This window comes from Poromitra crassiceps (assembly GCF_964638095.1).
Source record: "Poromitra crassiceps genome assembly, chromosome: 9".
NCBI lineage: Eukaryota > Metazoa > Chordata > Actinopteri > Beryciformes > Melamphaidae > Poromitra > Poromitra crassiceps.
Genome location: NC_139630.1, coordinates 29,811,140 through 29,824,732, shown reverse-complemented (window position 1 = coordinate 29,824,732; position 13,593 = coordinate 29,811,140). Strand labels below are relative to the sequence as shown.

At 45.6% G+C, this 13,593-nt stretch overlaps 1 pseudogene across 1 annotated transcript; it reads left to right on the top strand.

Annotated features, from left to right (window-relative positions):
* Positions 1-3,935: 3,935 nt before the first annotated feature.
* On the top strand, positions 3,936-4,499 carry LOC310782251 (NF-kappa-B inhibitor-interacting Ras-like protein 1 pseudogene; annotated as a pseudogene). The gene has a single exon. The product of its transcript is annotated as an NF-kappa-B inhibitor-interacting Ras-like protein 1 pseudogene (transcript).
* Positions 4,500-13,593: the final 9,094 nt, after the last annotated feature.

Below are 13,593 nucleotides of genomic sequence, written 5' to 3'. Positions count from 1 at the left end.
CTGTGGACCTCACGTTGAGAGGATAAGTTGCCCTGTTCACATTACATACATCATGTACTAGGTTACATTACGATACTACACAACACTGCATATCTTTAGACTGTGGGAGGAAACCCACACAAACACGGGGAGAACATGCAAACTCCACACAGAAAGGACTGAGGTGGAGATTCGAACCCGCCGACCTTCTTGCTGTGAGGCGACAGTTGTAACCGCTGAGGCACCGTGCCGCCCATATTATAAATACCTATAGTATTTGGACTCGCAGAGCATATTGGCTCAGGAGTCAGCTGACGGTTGAAACGCAGAGCTTCTGTTGCCTCTAGCTGCAAACAATGAGTCCAAATGAGGTTTGTCAAGATATGAGCTAAGTATTTTGCACAGAGTAGCCCACATATCCCCCTCCCATCGCAATCACTGAAGAGCCATGCAAATAGCTTTATGACACACGTCACGTCACTGAAGAGCCATGCAAATAGCTTTATGACAACACACATCACGTCACTGAAGAGCCATGCAAATAGCTTTATGACACACGTCACGTCACTGAAGAGCCATGCAAATACCTTTGTTACACACGTCACATCACTGAAGAGCCATGCAAATAGCCTTATTACACACATCACGTCACTGAAGAGCCATGCAAATAGCCTTTTTACACACGTCACGTCACTGAAGAGCCATGCAAATAGCTTTATTACACACGTCACATCACCGATGAGCCATGCAAATAGCCTTATTACACACGTCACGTCACTGAAGAGCCATGCAAATAGCCTTATTACACACGTCACGTCACTGAAGAGCCATGCAAATAGCTTTATTACACACATCACGTCACTGAAGAGCCATGCAAATACCTTTATTACACACGTCACATCACTGAAGAGCCATGCAAATAGCCTCATTACACACGTCACATCACTGAAGACCCATGCAAATAGCCTTGTTACACACGTCACATCACTGAAGAGCCATGCAAATAGCTTTATGACACACGTCACCCTCAGAAAGAAGAATCCCATCTGAACAGGGCTTATGTTAAAACTGACATTCCATTCTGTGGACATCTGGCACCGTGGCTCTTTGCCTCTCTGTCCGCTGTGTTGATGATTTGTTGGGGAATGTGTGATTGGTGTTCCATTGGCTTAACAAGTACAGACGGGTAGGCAGGAGTATTTGCCAATTGCAAAAATGCATCTGTCTTAAGAGACTACTACTGTTGTAAGAGACTACTTCTGTTTTAAGAGACTACTACCATTTTAAGAGACTACTGGAAAAGTAGATTTTGTTGATTTTATGACTTTTATCAGTGGTACAACATTCACGCTGCTGCTGCATCAAATCTGTGCAGACTGCTTGGTAGGGATAAGGAGAGTATTGCTCAGCATTTAAAGAAGTGGGTCTCGTAAACTAGTGTTTGCCTGCTGTGGTCAGCATTTCGAATGGAAATCACACTAGTAACGAGCTTAGATGTTGCAGCGTTGCACATAAAGGGCGTCGGAATTCTGTAAATGCACTCACATGCACGCGCGCACACACACACGCGCGCACGCGCAGAAAGTCGGTTAGGGTGCCGGCACGTGTTTGCTGTAATTAATCAGCGATGTGGGACTGTGATCATATGATATTATCATAAAGCAGTGAATTTAAACGGGGAGAGCACACTATAAGACAACAACAGCCCCGCTGACACAACTAACTCCCCTTGGCTCTCACATTCCCACCCTGTCTAATAAGCTGCATTTTTCAAGTGTCCAAGGACTAGTCATTTTGAAAAGGTGTTAAACGTGGACACCACCACTTTCAGCCCAGGGGTGAGGGGTTTGACCGACATAGCACGTGGAAGCATCACGCTGTATGATCGAAGATGATCACAGCCGTGACGATATTAGAGTACAACAGCACGACCTAGAGTGTGATAAAGGTAAAGTTAAAGTCCCACTGATTGTCACACAATGTGTGAAATTTGTTCTCCACATTTGACCCATCCCCTGGGGGTGCGGTGAGTGGCAGCAGCGCCGCGCTAGGGAATCATATGGTGATCTTTGGTATGACTCGGCCGGGGATCGAACTCACGACCTCCCAGTCTCAGGGCGGACACTCAGACCACAAGGCCATTGAGCTGGTAATATAGGTGCAATATAGTCTCAATATAGTCTCAGTCAAACTCTAAAACCCAATGTTTATTTATTTGTTTATTCCTCCAGGAAGACTAGCGGTTGTTTCGGCGGTGGCTAATGGGGATCCTTTATTTAATGTTTATTTAATAAACAAATACATAAACATTGGGTTTAAGAGTTTGACTGAGACTCCATCCGTGGCTGTACTGTACCACCTGACCCATATAACCACGCAGGCCTGCCCCCTAGGTTGCAACACACAGCGTGGGCTTGTACAGCATCTGTGCTTGTTTACTGTCTGCACTGCCCTCGCAGCTTAGCCATTAGATTGACTTGGGTCCTGTGATGACATGTTTGCTCTGCTTAAAGCATCCCCGATATGCATCAGGTATGCTCTGCTTAACGCATCTCTGCTATGAGATCACTGATGAGGTCATATTCTTCTGTGGTGTTTTATGGCAGTTGGCATCCTTTATGGTGCATTACCGCCTCCTTCTGGATTTATCCGCCACTGTTTCCCTACATTCTGTAATTTAACCCGATCCTCCTCTCCCCCTCTCTGGACAACATCATTCTGAACTACCGCCGTCTCCAAAGCCTCCAAGACACACTCACTGATGAGGTCATAAATCACGGACACTGCACATAACCCATGGGTTCCCTTACTAGTTGTACTCGGCCCACTCTGTAATCTGGAAATTCTGCACACGTGGCGGTACGAATCTTATACCACAGGTGTTACTAGCCAGAGTAAAAACTAAACTTCCGGTTACAATTTTCAAAATAAAAGCTATATGGATGAATGCACAGTAACGTTGGTATAATATTAGCCATGACACACAACTTAGTTGTCTGTCTGTCTTCTGTGTATTTCTGATCACACACACACACACACACACACACACACACACACACACACACACACACACACACACACACACACACACACACACACACACACACACACACACACACACACACACACACAATTGCAACATCCATCAATAAGGGTATTAGTTTATTTAATTACCATTATTGTGTAGGTTCTAACCAGAAGTTTCAATGTTATTCTGGCTTATTTGACGCTGCTATGAGTTGCTTCTGGCTGAGTCTGCACGCAAACCGTCCGCTGAGAAACCCCGCTGTTGCCTACTCCTGTACTTTGTTTAATTGTTGTTATTGAGCCTATTTCTGCAATAACTGCACTTTATGGCTGTTTAAAATCGATGAACATTGACATTACTGAGGCGAGGCGGACATCCATGGAGGCAGTCATTAGGCTACTGTCTTGCCAGCGGCGTTCCTGATTGGCCAGACCGGCAGCGTCCCACCCAAAGGCTGAACGGCTGCCTCGGATTGGTGTGCAGCAGACGTCACTCAAAAGAAGTGGTTCCCAAATCGGTGACTAAATCGGGGTGGACAAAGCCAGATGTAGGTAGGGCTGCCACTCGGTGAGCACCGGCTAAAAAGCATCACCCTCCCCTATTTTCCTCCAGTGGCCCCTTCCATAAATAACGAACGGTCCCTATGACATCACAACTGCTCGAGTGACATCACTTAGGACATCACAGTTGCTCGAGTGACATCACTGATGACATCACAACTGCCTCCTCTCTCTCTCCCCCGTTATGAGCAGTTGGGCAATTATGTGCCGCCATGGTTAATCGACAATTATAGTAGTGGAGATATAAGGTGGTGAGACACACATGCGCAGCCAAGAGATAACTTAAAGTCGAATCAGAGACGGATGGATGCTCGGGTTGTGATGCTTGTGAACTTGAAACAGCTAATGTAACCTTAACGAAACTCAAAATGGGAAAAGGCTGTAAAGTTGTGGTGTGCGGCGAGGCAGCTGTTGGAAAAACCGCCATCCTTGAACAGTTATTGTACGGCAGTCACACTGTTGGTTCTGAATCCAGCGAGACCCAGGAGGATGTGTATGTGGCCTCAGTGGAAACCCACCGCGGTGTGAAGGAACAGCTGAGGCTCTATGATACCAAGGGCCTCCACGATGGACTAGACCTCCCCAAGCACTACTACTCCATAGCAGACGGATTCGTGCTCGTCTACAGCGTGGACAGCTCGGAGTCTTTCAAGAAGGTGGACATGCTGAAGAAGGAAATCGACAGGCACAGAGACAAGAAGGAGGTGCCGGTCATAGTGCTGGGCAACAAGACGGACCTGCGGGAGCGGCGCCAGGTGGCGCCGGACGCGGCGCAGCGGTGGGCGCGAGGCCAGAAGGTGCAGCTGTGGGAGGTGACCGTCACAGAGCGCAGCTCCCTCATGGAGCCCTTCACCATGCTCACCAGCCGGCTCACCCAGTCACAGAGTAAGTCCACCTTCCCGGGGTGGACCTGGGGCCACAAGGTCCAATGACAGCTGGGACGCCTCTTGTTGGGCTGACCCGAATGCTTCGAAGCTTCAACGGTTGCCATGGTGATCGACATCCAAATCAGAACAAAACTTCCAAGTTCAGCTTTGATTGGCTTGGACACATCAATAAAGCTCTCCTTTTATCCAGTCGAAGTTCTTCAAAGTATCTCAGACACCCTCTCTCTCCATCACTAACGGACTTCTGAGGCCGTCTAAGTGAATTGCATAATTGATTGCCTTATATAAGTGGCCGGATGAGTACAAGATGATTTACAGTATCGGGCAGAAGCCTAAATGTAGCGGGATGAGTATAGACTCCGGACATCCCTATCATGAATCTGTCAAAGTCAGAGTCAACGGGGTTCAAAGCTGTCCAATTTCATCCACACAAGTGATTGAGAGTCGTTTGATTTATAATGTGCTAAGTTGTGTCTGCTTCTCTATTAAAAGGCACACTGATCCAGATCCGATTCTGCTTTCGAGAAGCCGACCGTGACTCTGACTCCGATGCTATCGATCACACTCTGACAGTTCCACACGCTCAATGAGATCTTCCCCTTCTGTTAATCTCCTCAAGCTATACAAACTGCCTCTTTAAAGGCTAATTAGCTGACTATTTAGGCGATATGGGAAATCTCTCTGTGCAAGTTAGTAAAAAATATCTGGAAGCGGAAATGAGCGTAGGCAGAACTCGAGCCTCATCAATAATAGTCAAGTGCTGTGTGTGTGTGTGTTGTGTTGATTAAGGATATAAATACGTGGAAATATATGTTCAGCAAGAATAAAAAAGTTTATCCCGAAGCTTGAGACAATTTCTTTTTCTAAACTCCCATCTCTCATGATGATTCATTCATTGATTGAGTGAGTGATTGATTATTTTCCATCCTGACACAGTGGCACCCATATCACAAACATACATGCAGATCTTTATCAAGAGCTACCTAAGCTCAGCGAGAAGATACGACTCAGGCGGCTGAAACTTGCTAGTCACTGCTATAGACATCCGGACCGAGCAGCACAGAAGCTGGTACCGTGGGAGCCAACACACGGAAACCAAAAGAAGAGGAAGACAACAACTAATGTGGACACTTTACGGCGAGACACTGGACTGACTGCAGGAGAAATTGGAACGTGTATGCAGGCAGAATGGAGTGCCATCATTGGCCAAGGAGCCCACTCAACCATAATGATTGATTTGCTGGGGGGCGGGGGGGGGGGGGGGGGTACTGGCTTGTAGGGGCGGGGGGGGGGGGGGGGGGTACTGGCTTGTAGGGGCAGGTCCAAATGGAGTTTCTGTTTCTCCTCTTTTTTTACTTTCACAATAAAAGCTCCTGGCCAGCATTCAGCATGCACTTGATCACTTGGATTATCCCCGTAGGAGCCATGAATTGATTTATTGTGAATTATAATGAATTGAGAAAATGGATTATTGTATGCTGGCTTTTATTGTGGTTATTTTTGTTTGTCTATTTTTGTTATTTCATTGATAGATTAACAAGGTCACGTGAATGGGGGCGGTGATATCCATCTACTCTCGTTAATTTATTCACCTGCTGCTGGGAGGAAAGAGAGGAGTGAGTAGGTCGCCGTATTTTGTTGTTGACTGCTGTTTATTAGTTTCTGATCGCCAAGTTTCTGCAAGTTGCACTGAGTTTTTTCTTTTTTGTTTTGTACTAAAACTTAAGAAAACGTATATTTTGATCTCTGCGAATCGTATTTGTTTAACGCGTCATCAATGCAAACAAGACCTATCTCAGCCTCTCAGCGACTTCTTTTTTTACTTTGTCTCCAGTAGTCGCCACACAGGCCCTGGCCCTTACGCGCAAGAACAGATCAAAGGTAGCTTCAATATATGAAACTATAATTCTTCAGCACTATGGTCTACAAGTTATATTTGATTTCTTCAGTGTCTGCATGGGATGGTTGTTTTTAATCCTGGGACCTATAAAAACATGGTTTATTGGTGTGTGCACAAACCAAGGACGCTTCAGCACCCGTATATTGCAGTAAGAAAGGCAATGACAGGCTATAAAATGACACATTATATCATAAAAAACCTCACTGAGAGAGAGAGAGAGAGAGAGCAACAACCTCTCTCTCTCTCTCTCTGTCTCTCTCTCTCTCTGTCTCTCTCTCTGTCTCTCTCTCTCTCTCTCTCTCTCTTCAAAGAGCTATCGTAAATAAAGAAGTGTGAATGGAAACGAGCCCCTCCTCGCCCCCTCGTTGCAACACGCTGTGAGCTCATTGGTCGATAATCAGTTCTATGACTCAGCCTTTTAGTACCGCTGGTCACCATTATTGGGCATATGTGCCAGGAGGCTGTAACTGCTGTGCAGGGGGCTGCCTCTGTGTGTGTGTGTGTGTGTGTGTGTGTGTGTGTGTGTGTGTGTGTGTGTGTGTGTGTGTGCGTGTGACACTGCCGGTTGTGCTCTCTAGTGTAAGGTCATTCAGCATGCCAGGAACACTCCTCAGCAAACCATAAAGGAGTACATTTATGTTGTTTTTTTAATTGTTTTTATGGTTCTTTTTTGGCCCATGCTACAAACTTCCACAAAGTTTCTAGGCTAACAAACTAACAGACAACAAACAAACAAATGGCACGGAATACATAACCTCCTTGGCGGAAGTAATTATAATATGCAGAGCAAAGAGCTAGGCGGGTTCAATCCCCTATCCCCAACAAAGTCTGTCACAAACGCGCCGCTGTATACAAATCTATGTGTACTCCTTGCTTCTTTGTTCATTTAATTTAACCGGAAGCTAAATTACTATGGCTTTTGTCATTGTGTTTTATCCACAGACTAAGCAGTTATAGGCTTTCGGTTCTATCAAAGTCTTTATTTATTTTTTGTTTTGAGTGATACACTACTAAAACACATTATATCAGAAGCAGGAGTGGGAGCACTGGCCGCAGGTGCTGCCTCTGACTCTAAAAGATAGAAAAAAGGAAATATTCATGTCAGACTTCAAACATTTAGGTTTGGTATCTAAGCACTGGGCACAACAGTCAAACAAAGACAGCTCAATTATGATTTCAGATTCTCAGCAAGTGTGACATACTGACATTGTTCACCTTCGGCAGCTGCCCGGGAGTCAGCATGGCCAGCAGCAGGAGTGAGAAATACGCTCCTGAAATACGGTACGGACGGTTTGTGGAGCAAGTGTGGAGCTCTGTAGGGGCTCCGATCAATGTCTGGGTATCTCGTAAGGTGGGCTACAGCCTTGTTTTAAGAAAACTACTGGTGACATCTCAGGCTGGGACTGAACAATTTGCCCACTTCATAGAAAACACTGCATTACATGTCATGTACCACCATTCAGCCTACAAATACAGAGATATGATTTTTGGATCAATATCACGCTATCACTAGTTTTATTCAGTATGTAGAAAGACAATGTCTCAAATGGTTCTCAGGTGGGTCTACTCTTAACATATCCACCATTGCCACTGCAGCTTTGTTGCAGCAGGCAGGTTACAGCTACAATTTGGCATTATCAGGAGGGGTGACATTGCTCTCGTCATATGTACATATACAAAACACCTTAGCCACTTCTTTGCTAAGGACGACATAGGAGGAATGTTTTGGTTAGTGTTGGTTATCTTTCGTAGCTGTGGATTTGTGTTAGGTTGTTCTTAAAAATATATATAGATAAAGTTTTCACCCACCATTCAATTCAGCAAGGACAGATGTGACCCACTCCTGTTCCTGGCATGCCATGGTCTCTGCCTCCAGCTCACCTACATGAGCCTGGAGGTGACCAACTCCTGCTCCTGCTCCTGGCGTGCCATGGTCTCTGCCTCCAGCTCAGCTACGTGAGCCTGAAGGCGGGCCAGCCTAGCTGCCATCTCAGGCCGCCGCCTCCACTCCAGGCAAGCTTTCTCCTGTGTGCCGCCTTAAGCTGCGGCTGGGCAGCCGCCAATAGAGAGGCAAAGTGGAACGTCACTTCCTGCTTCAGCACTGTACCAGAGATTTTCATCTGCCATTTATTTTCCCATAGACATTTCGTAAAATAGAACCAAAGGGTTCAGCTAGCGCTATAATCGGGAGAGACCATAGAACATTTCACTCGGACCAAAAAATATATATATATATTATTTTTCTTTAAACCCGCATTCTTTTACGTTTTGGTCCCAGTGAAATGTTATGCAATCTCTCCTGTTTCTAAATATATCTGTACCGTATGGTTTGAACCAGTAAAACTATTTGTATTAAAATAAATAAAATACAATAAAAAATGGCGGATGAAAATCTCTGGTACAGTGCTGAAGCAGGAAGTAGGCGGTCACTTTGCCTCTCTATGCCTGTCTCTAGGTGCCATGATGCCAAGTTATCGAGCGTTGCACACAGGTCCTCCCGCCGTGTTGCCCCCTGCAGGAGATCATGCTGTGAAAAGAACAAGACATTGTTATTGAATAAACATGTAGGAGCATATATCAAATTAGACTTTTTATTGATATGATGATGCCATTTTCAAGACTGCTTAAGTGACCTCTAAGCTGCATGCTCTATGCGTGCTTGCGGCCCACCTGCAGTATCTTCCTGGCCCAACAGGGGGCCGCGGCCCACACTTTGAGAATCACTGGGATACTTCATTGCCATGTCTTGCTCACGGGCCTGGTTTTTAAAAAAAAGACAGAAAGCGAATTTGGCAGGCAGAGGGAGAGCAAAGGAACAGCCAAGCTTGTCTGATAGTGTCAAGTCATGTTTTCTGGCCCAGGTTCAGACAAAATAGAATGGGCATAAGAAGATGTGGGATCATTTATAGACCCTATACCCTTCAAGACCTTTTTAAGTTTACTTATGATTTGCCATTTTGCCTGAATGGATGACTTCCTTTGGAATTGTTTTGGAATGAATGTGTTGTTCATTATCTGGAGCAGCTTTATCTCAGGAGTTTTTGGATTGTAGCATAGTGAGTTAGCATCCTCCTGGCAAACTTTTATTCTTCACAACTTTTTCCAGTTATCTGATATCGCTATTTTTGTGGCAAAGAACTAAATTGCAAACACACACAGACTGTCAGCAGAAGTTAAGTCTGTCCAGACTCATAAAATATAGCCCATGTAGTGAAGACTTTGAGGGAATTTAATAAAAAGTGTTAAGTGTATTTTTTGGTGAAATGTAGTCTCACTGCCTCCCCTCCCTACCGTGAGAGGAGTGTGGCTGCACGGAAACAGGCAACTGGGATAAACCCTCCCCTGCTCTACAGCTATATAAAATTAATATAAAATATAAAAATCCAATTTGTTTGGTTTTCACATTTTTTCACGTCAAGAGTCAACCATGCTGAGTGTCATTCATAATATCTCAGTTCAGTTCAGTTTTTATTTATTTATAGTGCAACATCGCCCCAAGTGGTCTCTGTACACTTCACAGCAAAAGAGCAATTTAAAAAATATATGTATGCATACACAAACAAACATTCACACGCATAATCACACAAATAATTGAACAGATATACACACATAGACAGCAATGAGCAACATGAGTATTCACAAAGCAAAATGAACAGAGAAGATTTAAAACCCATATGGATGTAGTTGTAGTGATAACTAACCACAACAGTAGTAACAGTAAAACATTGATGAGTTGTACATAGATGACAGTATGTTATCGACCAGTGAAACTAGGAGGAGCCATAGTGCAATGAGAAAAGGTGGGTTTTAAGCTTGGATTTAAAAATGTCTACAGAGTAGGCTTCTCTAACAGTCGGGGGAAGAGCATTCCAGAGACAGGGGGCACGATGTGCGAATGCTCTCCCACCGACTGTCTACAGCAGTGATACTCAACCCGAGGCTCTAGAGCCACATGCGGCCACATGTGGCTCTTTTAAGTACTACTTAAAAAAAAAAAAAAAAAAAAATCGAATAAACCTAATGGGAGGAAAGGGACTTTTTTTTTTATTGTGGTTCTTGCTAAGCTTTTTTGTTTTGTTTTTGTAAGTGTGTCTTCATGTTCATGTAGAATGCATGGGACATGTAACTGGCTCGATAACTTGCATTCCAGGAGTATCATTATTTACCGTGGCTTGTCACATAATGCTGTCTTTATGTAATTTGTATGCGTAAAATTGTTAATAGTGTATTGTAGCTTGTTGGACCTGCCAGTCTTGGCATCACCCCCCTATCCCCCTTCCCCAAGCCCCGCACCCCAAGAGGATCACAATGGAAATAAGCCTTTGGCTTTATTGTGTACTTAATCCTCGGCATGTTTTAATGTATGTAAACTGTCTTCATTTGAAGCTTTTTTATGTGGATTTTACATTGTGTCAAATAAACTACTACTACTACTACACAGCTTCAAACCAAGTAGGGAGCGCTCTCCCTCATCTTAGAAACCGCCCGGAGGGAGCCAGCCTCCTGGTCCTCCACACCACAGCGCTGTATTTACATGATATTGTGTTTGTACATGAACTGTTATTGAAACGTGACCGGTAGGTATCAGATTTTAATACATTATATATACATTATAAATACATTATTTTGCGGTGCGGAGTGCGGACTGCTCTCTCGTGCTGCTCAGAGGCACAGATCACTAGCCTGCCTGCTCACATTCAGTCAGTCAACTCCAGTCCCTATAATGCCACTTTCCAGCGGACCAAAAAAGAGGACCAACAACAGTTCTCTTTCTGGTCCACTTCAGCTCTGATGGGGCTTCAGTCCTCTTGCTGTTCACACTATATACGTAATTCCAAAAGCATCTCAGAAGCAGCGCGTCACTGAAGCAACGAGCAGCGTCGAGCAGGAGCCTTGCCATACACACCGGAAACACTGTTTTGCTCCACGCCTCGCTCTGTTTTGACCCACGCCGCTCACAACTTGTATTGACTTCATGCCTATAGCGACTCGCGTGTTGCTCGCGTGAAAAATAGACCAGATGCCGAAACTCTCACCGCAGCATGCATGACGCGCCGCTTCAGCGAGCCGGTGTGATCGCTCTCCCCTGTTACGGTGCAGCCACATCTACGCGTCGTTTGACGCGGGCTGACGCTTGGCTGTATGGACGCTTGACGCTTGGTGGGCGTGGAAATCCGGAAGCAGCAGCTAGCTCCCAAGCTAGCTGCTGCTAGATTTACTTTGCTTCTTTGAAAATTGGTGTTAGAGAGGAAGTGGAAGAGGACAGGAAGGGTAGGATAGGTCCTAGGACGAGCTCAATTGGCTAGCTTTGTACTTTGTCAAACTCCACCCCGCCCCCTCTGTTGCCCACTGTCGCTTCACAAGCCTGCTACGCGTCGTCTGGTCTCCCAGCATGCTTTGCGAGGCGTCGAGCAGCATGTTCCAATACAAAGTGGATGGGCAGCAGCGTCAGCCCGCGTCAAACGACGCGTAGATGTGGCCGTACCGTTACCAAGGACACAGAAATTAAACGCCCTACGCGAGGCGTTGCTTCAGCGTTGGACACGCGTCTGGGGTGTGTTGTTTGGGCTGTAACTCTTTGGTGGCCCCAAGTGGCAGGCAGTGAGGCATAACCATTTCAACCTTGGAAAAGCTGAAGGACTTCAATCATGTAATGTGGTGGCAGTAAACTATGTCACCCCCCCCCCCTGGATGGAATGCTTGCTCACTGCCTGTTAGGAGAAAGTAACTTTTGATTCATCACTTCCTGTATGCCAAGAAGACTTCCTGTGTGCCAAGAAGACTTCCTGCCAGTGTCCATACCCCGCCCCCTGACATTCATTTGGGAAATCTCCAGGGTCTCAATTAGTGGGGATGGGACACTCTTCTCTATAGAGGCAACACTTTATGATCTCAGGCTATGACCAGTGTATTTTTTACATCAAAGTCTTGCCTAGAGGGCGTCCGGGGTAGTGCAGTGATAGATTCCTGGCCTACCAACACGAGGGTTGCAGGTTCGAGCCATTAAGGTATATAATATGTATATAATATACATACATTAAGGGTATGTGTCCTGGTCGCTGTGCTAGTGCCTCCTCTGGTCGGTCGGGGCGCTTGTTCGGGGGGAGGGGAACTGGGAGGGGAATGTGATCCTCCCACATGCTACTTCCTGCTAGTGAAACTCCTCCTCGCTCCTCGTCCGGTGAAAAGAAGCGGCTGGCCTCAGCTGCACCACAGATGCATGGGAATCGAACCCACAGCCTTCTTGCTGTGGGGCGACAGCACTACTACTGCGACCCCCCTCCAAAATACAATTAATTGGTCTTTTTGGAAGAAAAAGAGGTAGCCGGCACTACTTTCCAAACATGGCCGCTGACCTCTTTTCCTTCCAAAAAGACCAATTATGTGCATTTTGGATTAATATTTCATCGTGTGGTGAGTACCCGGCAGATTTTTAACAGCTGTACCATTAGCCTCCATTCTATGGCGGTAATTACTAACTTCACGACTGTAGCTCACTGTAAACTGAGCGGACAGTGCCGGTAAGGCATGGTGTATCTTTGTTATCTGAGGAGGATGTGGCAAATGAGCTAAACTTCCAAAAAAGTGGTGTATCCCTTTAACCCTGACCACACTGTTGTTTTTACCTACTAGTGTCGCCTATTGGTGGGGGAGGGGAACTGGGGGGGAATAGTGATCCTTCCACATGCTATGTCCTCGCTGTCAGGTGAAAAGAAGCGACTGGTGACTGCACATGTATCGGAGGAAGCATGTGCGAGTCTACAACATCTCCCCAGATCGGTAGAGGGGGTGGAGCAACGACTGGGACACCCTAACAGGGAATAGGTTTGCTTGTGAAAAGACAGTTGTCCACTATCGTTCAGACCAAAGAAAATGAATTCTAGCCAGACTTTTCAATAGACAGTTCAACTTCCAGTCACTTCCTGTATCTGTTTCGCCACTGCCACCTCCCCATAGAGGACGGGTCAGCCAATGAACTTTCATACCATTGACAGACAGCCAATCACAAGCTGATAACCACGTCCATTTAGGAGACCAGAAGAATACCATTTCTTACTATTGGTGGAGCCTGGGGTGCAGTGTCTTGAATAACACCCTAATTTGGGGACAGGAAAACATTATTGCGGCCAAAGAGTAGTTATGAAGAGGAAACGTCTTCTTTCAGTACAAACGTTGACTATAAATATGATAATAATTACAGTCTGTTACAGTTCCCGTCTAGACACACCATACTGTAGC